Source organism: Pinus tabuliformis, chromosome 6 (genome assembly GCF_031772625.1).
Source record: "Pinus tabuliformis cultivar Carrire ecotype Pingquan chromosome 6, CPIR1, whole genome shotgun sequence".
Taxonomy (NCBI): Eukaryota; Viridiplantae; Streptophyta; class Pinopsida; order Pinales; family Pinaceae; genus Pinus; species Pinus tabuliformis.
The window spans coordinates 1,972,834,139-1,972,847,760 of record NC_142292.1 but is presented as its reverse complement, the minus strand read 5'-3'; positions in this window follow the sequence as shown (position 1 = coordinate 1,972,847,760).

Genomic DNA, 13,622 nt, shown 5'->3' with positions numbered 1-13,622 from the left:
CAATAGCATTGAAAAAGTCTTGAATATCTGATGAAGAAAGAGATCTAGTATTGGGTTTCTGGGTTGATGATGCATTGCTTGATCTGAGCTAAGAAGGGATCTCATCGGTCGATGGAAGACAAGATCTAAGGATAGATCGGGATCAAATGGTTTGAAATGAACTATCTTTATATGGTTGATTATGCTTATTCTAGATCTGCATACTGATGCATGTTATGTTCTGAGTATGACTGGTGTCTGATACAGCTGCAAAGTTATAAGAAAATATTTTTAGATCTGTACGCAGGTTGGCCTTGGAAAAAGTGCATATGTACGCGGGTTTGATTCATTGTAGTAGTGTATACCTTTTGAAGTTTGATTTTTGAAGTTGCAGTTGGGTCTGATTGTTATTGCAGAGTTCTGTTGTCTGCTCTGTGTTATGATGACTGGGTTGTTGACTGGGTTTCAGTGTTTCAGTGATTCAAAGATTGATGATGCTAGTATTGATTGTTTTTGTGCTTCAATGATCTTTATGGGTCCAGTATGAAAACTGGATGAATCGTGGTCTTCAGATTGTAGTGTTGTGCTTCAGGAGTATCCAGTCTGAAAATGTATGAAACGTGGTACCTGGAGGAGAAAAGATTGTAGGTCGGCGCCTACGTACTAGTATCTTAGCTAGTACAAGAGCAAAGGGGGTTGGAGCTCCCTTCCAGGAGAGTCTGAAAAACGAGAGAAGGTTGTAGCCTTCTGCAGGTTGTAGCCTGCGTACTGGTATAAGGCTGCACCAGTACAAAAGATTGTAAACTGAAGTTTCTTATTAAGGAAAGATAGAGACGACTTGCAGCAGGTGGTTTTCACCCACATTGGGTTTCCACCTTATATCATGGTGTTCATGTGTGCTTCTTGTGTGTGATGATCTATTCTGTTTACTGCACTTTCTTACTATTCATATGGTTAATGAAGGTCTGATGCACTAAAGACTCATATTTAATGGATTAACTGAATCATAATTATTCTGGATATATGCTAGTTGCTTTAGACACAGTAGCGTATACACGCGGGTTCACTTAATTTAAGTAGCGTATATGTATCTAAGTATGGAAATGAAAAGTATTATTGATTAGATAATACTAATTCACCCCCCCTCTCAGTATTATTTCCAACAGCCACCTCTCTGTGAAGTGTTACATAGTGATGATGACACAGGGCAAGGGAATTCCAACAGACAGAGATAGGAGAGCCATAGAGCCGGGAAGCGGAAATGAACAGTCAGGGAGAAGATTGGCTTTAATCCACGAACAGACAAAGAGTAAAGGAAGCAGAGAAAGAGAAGCAGAAAGCCAAGAGGCAAGAAAGAAGTAAATTGCAGAGAACAGAGAAGCCGAGTCAACTTGCAGAGCAAAGGCAACATCGAGTAGACAGGACAAAGAGAGTCCGAGAGTTTGTGAACTCTAGAGAAGGCTTGAGAGATTCAAGCAACTCTTCTGTGTATACCTGTCAGGTATTGAGTACCAAATTGGACTCATAGCACTGAGACTAGTTGAGGTCGAGATTTAGTAAGGGGAGTCTATGTACTATAGAGACTTGGGGGATCCAAGTACAACCCTACTGATCATCCTCTGTTAAGTGAGACTCAAATTGAGCTCCTTATTGTAAAAACTTGCTTTAAGACACAATAGAAAAGGCCACCACTGAAGGCTGGACCAGGAGGCATAGCCCAGGAGGATTGGGTGAAATCCTTATTAAATTTGTTGTGTTTATGTATTTGCTTACTGTGTTCTCTTACTATTTCAGTGTCTGTGTATTTGGAAATCTTATCGATCTGTTGCATAAAATAACACAGGAACACCCCAGCACTTAAGTCTGTAATACCTTCATTATTTCTCTGAGGTCATTTAAAGGTGATCTCAAATCAAGTGGTATTAGAGCTCTAGGTTGTTAAGGTTAGACAACCTTGTGTTGGATTTTGTTGTTGAATGCTAACTAGATCAAAGCTTAAATTAGGAGAAGGAGAGTTGGTTGAAACTAACCTGGAAATTGAAAGAGTCTATCCTCAGAAGAAAATGTCAGAAGAAAGTCCCTTGGGACCAAATCCCCAATTGATAGATAGTTTCCTGGCATGAGTTCCATGGTAGAGGAAATGTATAGGGACTTTAGGAAACATGAAGATGAAGGTTCATCAGGCTCCAAACAAGATAAAGGAGAAGAAGAGTCTCTCCTCCATGACCATTCAAAAGGCAAAGGGAAAGAAGAAAACTTTCTCACACCTCCTAATAGCCCTGAACATAAAAAGAAGACATCTTTGATTAAATTAGATGTTAAATTTGATTTACCAATATATGATGGAGAGTTGCATGCAGAGAAGCTAGATAATTGGATCAGACAAATTGATGTTTATTGTAGAGTGCAAAGTATCGACTCAGACAAGAGTAAGATTCAGTTGGCCAGCCTATGCCTCAGAGGCAGTGCCTTGGTATGGTGGGAAGGCAGGACACAAGCTAACATGAAGAAACATGGTAAGATTCTTTCTGTTTGGAGTGAATTTGTTTCTGCAATAAAAAAGCAATTTTATCCACTAGCTTACATGCAACAAGCCATGATGAGCTGGAAAACTCTTCGCCAATTGAAAGGTTAAAGTGTATAAGGTTACACCTAAGAATTCAGGAAAAGAGATTTGATTCTAAGAATTTCTTTAGACTCACCTGAGACTTTGTTGAAGTACATAGGTGGTCTACACAGCTACATGAGGCACACTATCCTCATGTTTAATCCCACTAGTATAAATGAGGTATTTGTTCAAGATACGCATCTAGAAGCTAGAGGAAAGAATGGGAACCCAGAAGTTGGGGGATCATCCAAGCCTATTGCAAGCAAGAATAAGGAGAAAAGAAAACAAAAATGGAAAGAGAGGAAGGCCAACACTGCACAGAAAAGCAAGTCTTCATGCACTCATTGTAAGAAGGATGGGCATGATGATGAGCACTATTGGATCTTGCATCCAGAGCTGAGACCTAAGAAGTTCGAGGGAAAGAAGAAGAAGACTGCTGCAGCTATTCAGAAAGATTTGGGGTCGGACTCAGGAGATGAAACAACCATTACAACCATAGGTATAAAAGGTTGTCCGCTTTAGAGAATGCAGAAATCAAGAAGCAGGTGCAGGAGTTGCTCGAGAAGGGGTTCTTTAGACCTAGCACATCACCATGTTGGTCTCTGATCGTTTTGGTGAAAAAGAGAGATGGCTCGTGGAGAATGTGCATTGATTACCGAGCACCGAATAAGATAACAATCAAAAATCATTATCCCCTTCCTCGCATAGATGATCTATTAGATCAGTTAAAGGAAGCTGTTTATTTTTCCAAGTTAGACTTGCATAGTGGATATCATCAGGTCAGAGTTGCAGAAAAAGATGCATGGAAGACTGCTTTCAAAGCAAAGCAGGGATTGTATGAGTGGCTGGTTATGCCTTTTGGCTTAACTAATGCTCCTGCTACTTTCATGAGAATAATGAATGATGTACTCAAACCTTTTCTTGACGATTTTGTTATGGTATATTTGGATGACATTCTTATATTTAGCAAAACATGGGAATAACATTTAAAGCATGTTAAGCAGACACTAGATGTTTTGAAAAGAGAAAAACTTTATGTTAAACTCTCAAAATGTGAATTTGGCAAAACATCTTTGAATTATTTGGGACATATAGTAGGGCGTGGTGAATTGAAGATAGATCCCTCTAAGGTTGTTGAGAATGCAACAAGATGATGGAGCTTAGTGGAAAGAAGTTGCCTTCACTAAGTGGGCCCATAGGCTATTTTTGGCACAAAGTCTATTTTTAGACATATGGATCATGGTCTATGAGTTGCAGGATGTGATTTGTGGATGATTGGTCATGTCGATAAAAATAGATGGACTTCTATTTTTAGACATATGGGCGGTTTCTATTTTTAGACTACCAGGCTAAAAATAGAACAGTGGAATATTATTGTCTCATAATAATATTTGGACTATAAACATTATCTTATCCTCTTGGAGCACTTCAGTTTGAGCTATAGATGTGGCACATGCAGCTGTTTGAAGGAAATACGTTTTTCTTGTGGGTCAGTTGAGCTATTGCATGCAAGACTTCAGTTAGAACTCATGTGGTTGAGTTTCGGTGGAGTTGATGGAGTTGTGTTCAATTTGACTTGGTTAAACTAGTTGTACTTAGTCTAACTGCAAATAGACTAGTGATGAGTGATGTGAATTAATTGTTAAAATTAATTCACTAATTATTTACTCATAAAGCAACTAAAGAATACATCATTTAACTCAGTGCATGTACAGTTCAATGGAGACAGGTGTTAGAGGTTGAGATTGCTATTAGTTGTGACTATAGTTGTGCATGAGATTTTCACATGCATGGATGGAGATTGCCCATGAGGCTTGCGTAGTATAACCAAGGGAATTCGATTTCATAGAGTGATTGATTCTCTTGCAGGATTGCGCAGTGGAGGCAGGCAAACAGTGGAGGAGATTTGAGACATCAGATCTGAGCTAGTTTGTGTGTAACAGGTGGAGATAGTACTGAGTACTTGTGAGGAGTATTGTACTATGTATTGTTACATGTTCTCTATCATTATAATATACAGATAGTGTGGGGTTTTCAGCTGTATGCTTTCCCCGAGTTACATACTGTGTTGATGTGTGCATGCGATTGATGTTTCATGGTTTTTAATGCTGCTAAATTGATGATCAACGTAGAGGAGGTTATGTATTATGCATGTATTACGCAATAGTATATAATCGGGATAATCTCTGTGAATAAGTGTCATATTATTCAAAATTTATACATGGTATCAGAGCTGTTGATCATCAAATCTATTATTCAGAAAGTGTTTACATTTTATTTCTTCAGGCAGAGTCTGTAATCGGGCCAGGTAGCCTCTGGATTCATCCTTCCTTTGGAAGGTGAGATATTTGGTAAAATCCCATACAGTCAATCTCTGTACGAGAAATACTTTGTTCTCACGAATTCTAGATCAGAGGCGGTTGAGTTTGGAGCTGGTGGAATTTGAATTTGCAGCAGTGTTTTCTTGGTGTCAACGTTGCAATGTCTTTCAACGGATTGCAATTGGAGTATGCTCTTGAGGGTAGCTCGAACTATATTGCATGGATGGACATGGAGGCAGTGTTAGATGATAACGGGCTAAAGGAGTTCATAGAGGCTGATGTCCCAAAGCCTACTGATATTGCGCAAGTTGATGCTTGGAAAAAGAAGACAACAAAGTGTGGAAGGATTCTGTTGGAGGGCGTGAAGGATCACATTATGTCCAGCCTGCATGGTAAGGCTTCTCCATACTTGATGTGGGAAGTGTTGACAGATCTATTCCAAAGCAAGAGTGATCAGAGGAAGCTGGTGCTCAAGGATAAACTCAGAAACATTAAATGCGAGAATGGAGACAATATGCCCAAGTATCTCACGAAGTTCACTCAGTGCAGGGATGAGCTGGGAAGTGTGGGGGTGACTGTCGATGATGAGGACTTGGTGAGATTGGCTCTCCTTGGTCTTCCGAAGAGTTGGCATTCCTATCAGGACTCTATCAATGGTCGAGAGAAATTGCCAAGTTGGGAGAGACTTTGGTCAAATCTTGTGCAGGAGGAGGTTAGGTGGAATACCAGGGACGGATCTTCATCAAAGGCACTTGATGAAGAAAATTGTGCTTTGGCTGCCAAAGCAAAGAAGGGAAAGAACAAGAAAGCTTCTCATTCCAGTGTGAAAGGCAAGAAGCAGGACATGTCCAAGGTGAAGTGCTTTCATTGTCACCAGCATGGACACTATGCCACTAATTGTCCACAGAAGAAGAAGAACAAGCAAGTTGCTGGATCTATAGCAAGAGAGGCTCTAGACTCGCAGTTTAAGCTTGATTTTTCATTGATCGCATGCTTGGTTTCAAGTGTGATGGTATCGGTGTGGTTCTTGGACAGTGGTGCGTCTTTTCACATGACAGGAGATTGAGATTTGTTTTTTGATCTGGAGGAGAAAGATCTTGGAGTGCACATCAAGATGGGCGATGATGGTAGATACAGTACGACCCGTATCGGTACCATTTCCTTTGAGAGGGAGTCTGGTAAACCCTTTGTATTGAAGGAAGTGATGCATGTTCCAGGATTGAAGAAGAATCTTATCTCTGTGGCGATGTTAGAAGACAAGGGATATGATGTTGTTTTTAACGAGGGAAAGGCTTTCCTGCCTAGTAAGACAATTGGAGAAACCCGGAAGATAGGGGTTCGAGTTAGGAACCTTTATCAGTTGCATGTAGATGGCTGCATAGCAATGGCATGCAAGGCAGAAGGATTGGTGAGCCGGGATGATGGCGAGTTGTGGCACAGGAGATTGGGTCACCTTCACCATGGAGCCTTGAAGACACTGCAGCAGATCACTACAGGGCTTCCTAAAGGCACTCTTGCACAGTCAGATCAGTGCAAGGGGTGTACCTTGGGAAAGTTTGTGAAAGCCACCTTTCATGAGAAGGATAGTCGTGCCACGACGATCCTTGAGAGAATTCACACAGACGTGTGTGGACCTTTCTCAGTAGCTTCAACAGCAAAACACAGGTATTATGTGATCTTTGTTGATGATTTCTCTCGAAAGTGCTGGATCTTCTTCATGCAGAAGAAGAGCGAGACATACTCAAAGTTCCGTGAGTTCAAAGCACTGGTCGAGAAGGATTCGAGAAGAAGGTGAAGGCTCTTAGGAGCAACAATGGTGGTGAATACATCTCTGGCTAGTTCAAGGATTTTTGCAGTGCAGAAGGGATTCGAAGAGAGCTCATAGCTCCCCATAACCCACAACAGAACGGGGTTGCTGAGCGGAAGAACAGAACAATCATGGGTGCTACACGGGCGATGTTGCATGATCAGGGCCTACCCCTTCACTTGTGGGCGAAAGCATGAAATACAACAGTTTATGTGCGGAACCATTGTCCTCATAGGATACTTGGCATGAGTACACCCAAGGAGGCTTATTCTGGTAAGAGGCATGATATTTCTCATTTGAGAATTTTTGGTTCTAACATTTACATGCATGTGACGAAGGATGCCAGGAAGAAGCTGGAGCCGACCACAGAGGTTAGGATATTTGTGGGGTACACTGATACGCCCCACAACTATTGTGTGTATTTTCCAGACAGTGGCAAGACTGTTGTGCGACGGAATATAAAATTTCAGGAGGAGAAAGCCATGAAGTGTTCGCTTAAGAGGGAGCCACACTTGCATGCAGATGAGGAGCTATTAGTTCCTAAAGATGAGCTTCAGGATGTGGAACAGCCACAGGACGAATTTCATGGAGTGGAAGAGACCACTCATGCAATGCCAACCATCAGAGGGCGAAAGCGCTTGACAGAAGCTGAGCAACTGGATCAAGATGCAGAGAAGGTTGTAGGACCACCTACAGCTCAACGTAGACAGGGACAGTCACCCAATCGGTACACTGGATACATGGCTCTTGTGAGCAAATGTGTTGTGACTGAGCCATCCTCTTTCGAGGAAGCTGTGGAGGATCCCGCATGGGTAGACGCCATGGTGTAAGAGTATGATTCGATTGTCGGAAATAGCTCATGGGAGATTGTCCCAAGACCGGAAGGGAAATTAATGGTGGGTTCGAGATGGATCTACAAAGTTAAGCAGGCAGCTGACGGGAGTGTGGAGAAGTACAAGGCAAGATTTGTTGCCCGAGGCTTTTCACAGATAGAGGGGATCGATTATGAGGAGACCTTTGCACCTGTCGCAAGGTATTCTTCCATACAGACGATTCTTTCTCTCTCAGCGTAGATGGGGTGGCACATTCATCAGATGGATGTGAAGACTGTGTTCCTCAACGGAGTCATTGAGGAGGAGGTGTACATAGAATAACGCGAAGGTTTCGAGATCTTCAGCAGCGAGTCGCATGTGTGCAAGCTCAAGAGAGCGTTGTATGGCTTGAAACAAGCACCACGTGCTTGGTACACATGGATAGACAGTTATTTCACTGGACTTGGATTCTCCAAGAGTGAGGCGGATCCTAACCTATACCAGATTGTGGTGGAGGGTAAGTTGCTTATCATTGTACTTTATGTAGATGATTTGATTCTAACAGCTGATGAGTTGTTGATACTTTCATGCAAGGATGCTCTTGCTAAGGAGTTTGAGATGAAGGACTTGGGCCTCCTTCATTATTTCCTGAGATTGGAAATCTGGCAGCGCAGTGATGGACTATTTGTTTCTTAGGGTAAGTATGCTTGGGAGATACTAGAGAAGTTCAACATGCATGGCTACAAGCCTGTTGATACTCCTCTTCCTGAAGGTTGGAGGAAGGAGGATGCCACTTCAGCAAAAGAAGTGGATGCCACTATTTATTGATAGTTGGTTGGGTCGCTTATGTATCTGGTCAATACACGACCCAATATATGCTATGTTGTTAACCAACTTTCACAAGCTATGGTTAAGCCAACCAAGCTCTTCTGGAAGGCAGGCAAGCATGTATTGCGTTATCTCAGAGGCACATCGAGATATGGATTGTGGTACAAACAGGAGGATGAGGTGAATCTATGTGGCTTCACGGATGCAGATTGGGCAAGGAGCCCAACGGACAAAAAGAGCACATCAGGAGGGGTCTTCAGTATCGGGTCAACAGCAGTTTCTTGGTACAGCAGGAAGCAAAGATCCGTGGCACTCAGTTCAGCAGAGGCCGAGTATATGGCAGCAAGTTTGGCTTCATGTGAGGCTATATGGATGAGGAAGATTCTAGTCGGGTTGTTCGGTTCTCACTTGGAGCCAACTGTGATTTACTGTGATAACCAAAGTTGCATTAAACTCTAGGCTAATCCAGTATTTCATGATAGATCTAAGCATATTTACATCAGGTACCATCATATCAGAGATTGTGTGCAACGGAGAATCATGTTACTTTCATACATTCCAACAGAGGATTAGGATGCTGATATCTTGACGAAGGCGCTCACCAGGAGCAAATTCGAATACCACTGAGGCAGGATAGGGGTTGCTGATAATCCATATCTTGTTGAGAGGGAGTGTTGAGAATGCAACAAGATGATGGAGCTTAGTGGAAAGAAGTCGCCTTCACTAAGTGGGCCTGCAGGCTATTTTTGGCGCAAAGTCTATTTTTAGACATATGGGTGGTTTCTATTTTTAGACTACCAGGCTAAAAATAGAACAGTCGAATATTATTGTCTCATAATAATATTTGGACTATAAACATTATCTTATCCTCTTGGAGCACTTCAGTTTGAGCTACAGATGTGGCACATGAAGCTGTCAAAAGGAAATACGCTTTTCTTGTGGGTCAGTTGAGCTATTGCATGCAGGACTTCAGTTAGAACGCATGTGGTTGAGTTTCGGTGGAGTTGATTGTGGAGTTGATGGAGTTGTGTTCAGTTTGACTTGGTTAAACTAGTTGTACTTAGTCTAACTGCAAATAGACTAGTGATGAGTGATGTGAATTAATTGTTAAAATTAATTCACTAATTATTAACTCATAAAGCAACTAAAGAATACATCATTTAACTCAGTGCATGTATAGTTCAATGGAGACAGGTGTTAGAGGTTGAGATTGCTATCATTTTTGACTATAGTTGTGCATGAGATTTGCACATGCATGGATGGAGATTGCCCATGAGTCTTGCGTAGTATAACCAAGGGAATTCGATTTCACAGAGTGATTGATTCTCTTGCAGGATTGCGTAGTGGAGGCAGGCAAACAGTGGAGGAGATTTGAGGCATCAGACCTGAGCTAGTTTGTGTGTAACAGGTGGAGATAGTACTGAGTACTTGTGAGGAGTATTGTACTATGTATTGTTACATGTTCTCTATCATTATAATATACAGATAGTGTGGGGTTTTCAGCTGTATGCTTTCCCTGGGTTACATGCTGTGTTAATGTGTGCATGCAATTGATGTTTCATGGTTTTTAATGCTGCTAAATTGATGATCAATGTAGAGGAGGTTATGTATTATGCATGTATTCCGCAATAGTGTATAATCAGGATAATCTCTGTGAATAAGTGTCATATTATTCAAAATTTCTACAAAGGTTGCAGTCACTATAAACTGGCCTAAACCAAAATCTGCTACAGAAGTTAGAAGCTTCTTAGGAGTAGCACAATATTGGAGAAAGTTCATTTCTAACTTTTCCTTAATTGCAACTCCCTTGCATGATTTAACAAGTTTGAACAAGGTGTTTCAGTGGGGAGGCAAACAGCAAAAAGCCTTCGACAGCTTGAAAGAAAATATTAGTACAGCACGAGTACTAGCACTGCCTGGTATTCAAAGACAATTTGAGATCCAAACGGATGCCAGTGACTATGCCATGGGAGTAGTGTTGATACAACGCGGTAAACCAATATGTTATCATTCTGAGACATTTAATTCTGCAATAGTTAACTATCCCACATATCATAAAGAATTGTATGCATTAGTACAGAGTGTGAAAAAGTGGAAACATTACTTAATGGGCAAAGAAACAGTCATTCATACTAATTATCAACCACTTCAATATCTACACTCCCAAACTAAGTTGCAGCAATCAAGACACTATAGATGGATGAGATTTCTACAGTAGTTTCATTTAGTCATTAGATATAAAAAGGGCATACACAATAAAGTTGCAGATATGTTATCTAGACCAATCATAAATGTATCTACTATACTTCAGCATAATTCAGTATTGCATGAGAGCTACATTGAACAATATGCTCAAGATATAAATTTTAAAGATGTATGTGCAATTTTATGTCAAGGAAAACGAGTAAAACGAGTAGAAGAATTGGATTATCACATTAAGGACCAACTCTTGTATCATTGTGGGAAGCTATGCATTCCACAAACTGAAAGAGTAAAGATAATTCAAGAAGCACACGCTTCTCTAATATCAAGTCATTTTGGGGTAAGTAAAACAGTTGCACAGCTGCAAAGATTTTGTTATTGGCCAAAAATGAATGAGACAGTTTCTAGATATGTAAGAGGGTGTACCATGTGTGCTAAAAGCAAGCCCAACAATAGAAAACTAGGCTTGTACACTGCACTACTAGTTCCTTCTCATCCTTGGGAAAGTGTTTCCATGGACTTTGTTGGAGGACTGCCTAAATCTAGGAAAGGTCATGACTATTTATATGTTTTTGTGGATAGGTTCAACAAAATGTGCATTTTGATACCTTGCAATAAACAGATTACAGTAGAACAAACTGCAAAATTGTTCTTTCAACATGTATGGGTTCATTTTGGATTACCCACTTCCATTATATCTGATCGAGACACCCGATTTGTTGGGAAGTTTTGGTCGAGTCTGTGGGAACTGATGGACACCAAACTGAAGAAAAGCACAGCCTTTCATCCACAAACAGATGGCCAGACAGAAGTGGTCAACAAGACAATGATCCAGTTGCTCAGAGGCTATTGCAGCAAGCATCCCAAACTTTGGGATGAACATTTGTGTTATGTGCAACATGCTTACAACCGAGCAAAACATTCTTCCACACAGAGATCTCCTTTTGAGACCTGTTTTGGTTTTACACCAAGGTCTCCCTTGGATTGTCTTTGGTAAAGGCATAGCAATTGATGGACACAGTGATGTGGACAAGGCAACCAAGTTCATTGAACAGATCTAAGAGATTTTCCAGGCAGTACAAGAACAGCTGGAAAATAGCCAAGCCAAATACGAGGCAAGGCATGACAAGCATCAGATGAAGCATAGTTTCCAACTTGGTGATCAAGTCTGGCTATATATCAACAAAGACAGAATGCAAGGTGAAGGTAAAAAGCTAAAGCTAATAAGGTATGAACCTTTCGAGATACTTGAGAAAATTGGTGAGAATGCCGTTCGCCTTGATTTACCAGCTTACATGCACATCTACTCATTCGTTAATGCAGACAGCTTGAGACTATTTGAACCTTTGTTAATTGAAGATCCCGAAGAGCAAAGTCAATTTCCTTCTATTGATGATCTGTTACCTGAATATCTCAATGAATTGCAGAAAGACACAGTTCTGGACAGAAAGGTGAGGATGACGCGCAGGGGAGATGTTGAGTACCTCAAGATTGGACTCAAGGGTTCAAAGTCAAGCAATGCAAAATGGATAGAGATTGGACAAGTGAGACAGTTATACTCTCACTTAGTCGATGCTTGAAAACCAATTTTTGGTGGTCCAAAAGCTTTTACAGTGGGAAGGCCGTGATCCGAATTGGATCCTTAAACATCATCTAAGTTTTCATGACTGTTTCAAATTATGTCAAGCTTCAAAATCATATGAATATCGAGCTTATCAGAAATAACCTCTAGACAATGGCAATTTGTGGTCAGCACGGAACAACGAGGACCCTCGGTCAAAGCGCACAGACCGTTGGCCCATGGTGACCGCGCACTGGCACAAATTGACAAATGGGAGATCAAATCCAAAAACAGAGGCAGTTTCAGTGAAGGAAAGCCCCAAGCGCTCGGTCATGAGGAAAAGCATAAAAGGCGGGTCCCGTGCTAAAACCGGCAGGATATCGGAAGGGCTTCAAGTGGTAAGCGGGTTCGACCAAGTCCTGCTTGATGCCATACACTGGGTGACACGCGTCCAACGAATGAGAGAGAAAATCGCTCTCATCACGCGAGTAAAGGTCACGCTACTTACCCACGCGATATGGACGGAGATCGTAGGATTTGGAGGCTCCAGATCAACGGCAGAGAAATGATTCGATGGATGACCAGATTCGACGAGGAAATAGGCTGAGTCATATGAGATTTGAGGTCTAACATGACCGCTAAGTTGGAAGAGGAATCAATTTCGCGGGCAATCTTAGACCAACAGAAATAACCACAGTTCAAAAGAGAACTAACACTCAGTTCGTGAGGAAACAAGTGGCCACCTCTCTGTGAAGCGTTACACAGTGATGATGACGCAGAGCAAGGGAATTCTAGCGGACAGAGGTAAGAGATCCAGAGAGCCGGGAAGTAGAAACGAATAGTCAGGGAGCAGATTGGCTTTAAGCCACGAACAGACAAAGAGTAAAGGAAGCAGAGAAAGAGAAGCACAAAGCCGAAAGGCAAGAAAGAAGTAAATTGCAGAGAACAGAGAAGCCGAGCCGACCTGCAGAGAAAAGGCAGCATTGAGCAGACAGGATAGAGAGAGTCCGAGAGTCTGTGAACTCCAGAGAAGGCTTGAGAGGTTCAAGAAACTCTTCTGTGTATACCTATTAGGTATTGAGTACCAAATTGGACTCATAGCATTGAGACCAATTGAGGTCGAGATTCAGTAAGGGGAGTCTGTGTACTCTAGAGACTTGGGGGATCCAAGTACAACCCTACTGATCATCCTCTGTTAACTGAGACTCAAATTGAGCTCCTTATTGTAAAAACTCTGCTTTAAGACACAATAAAAAAGGCCACCACTGAAGGATGGACTAGGAGACATAGCCCAGAAGGATTGGGTGAACTCCTTATTAAATTTGTTGTGTTTATGTATTTTCTTACTATGTTCTCTTACTGTTTCAGTGTCTGTGTATTTCGCAATCTTATCGATCCATTGCATAAAATAACACAGGTACACCCTAGCACTTAAGTCTGCAATACCTTCATTATTTCTCTGAGGTCATTTAAGGGTGATCTCAGATCACTTAGATGCCCCTGG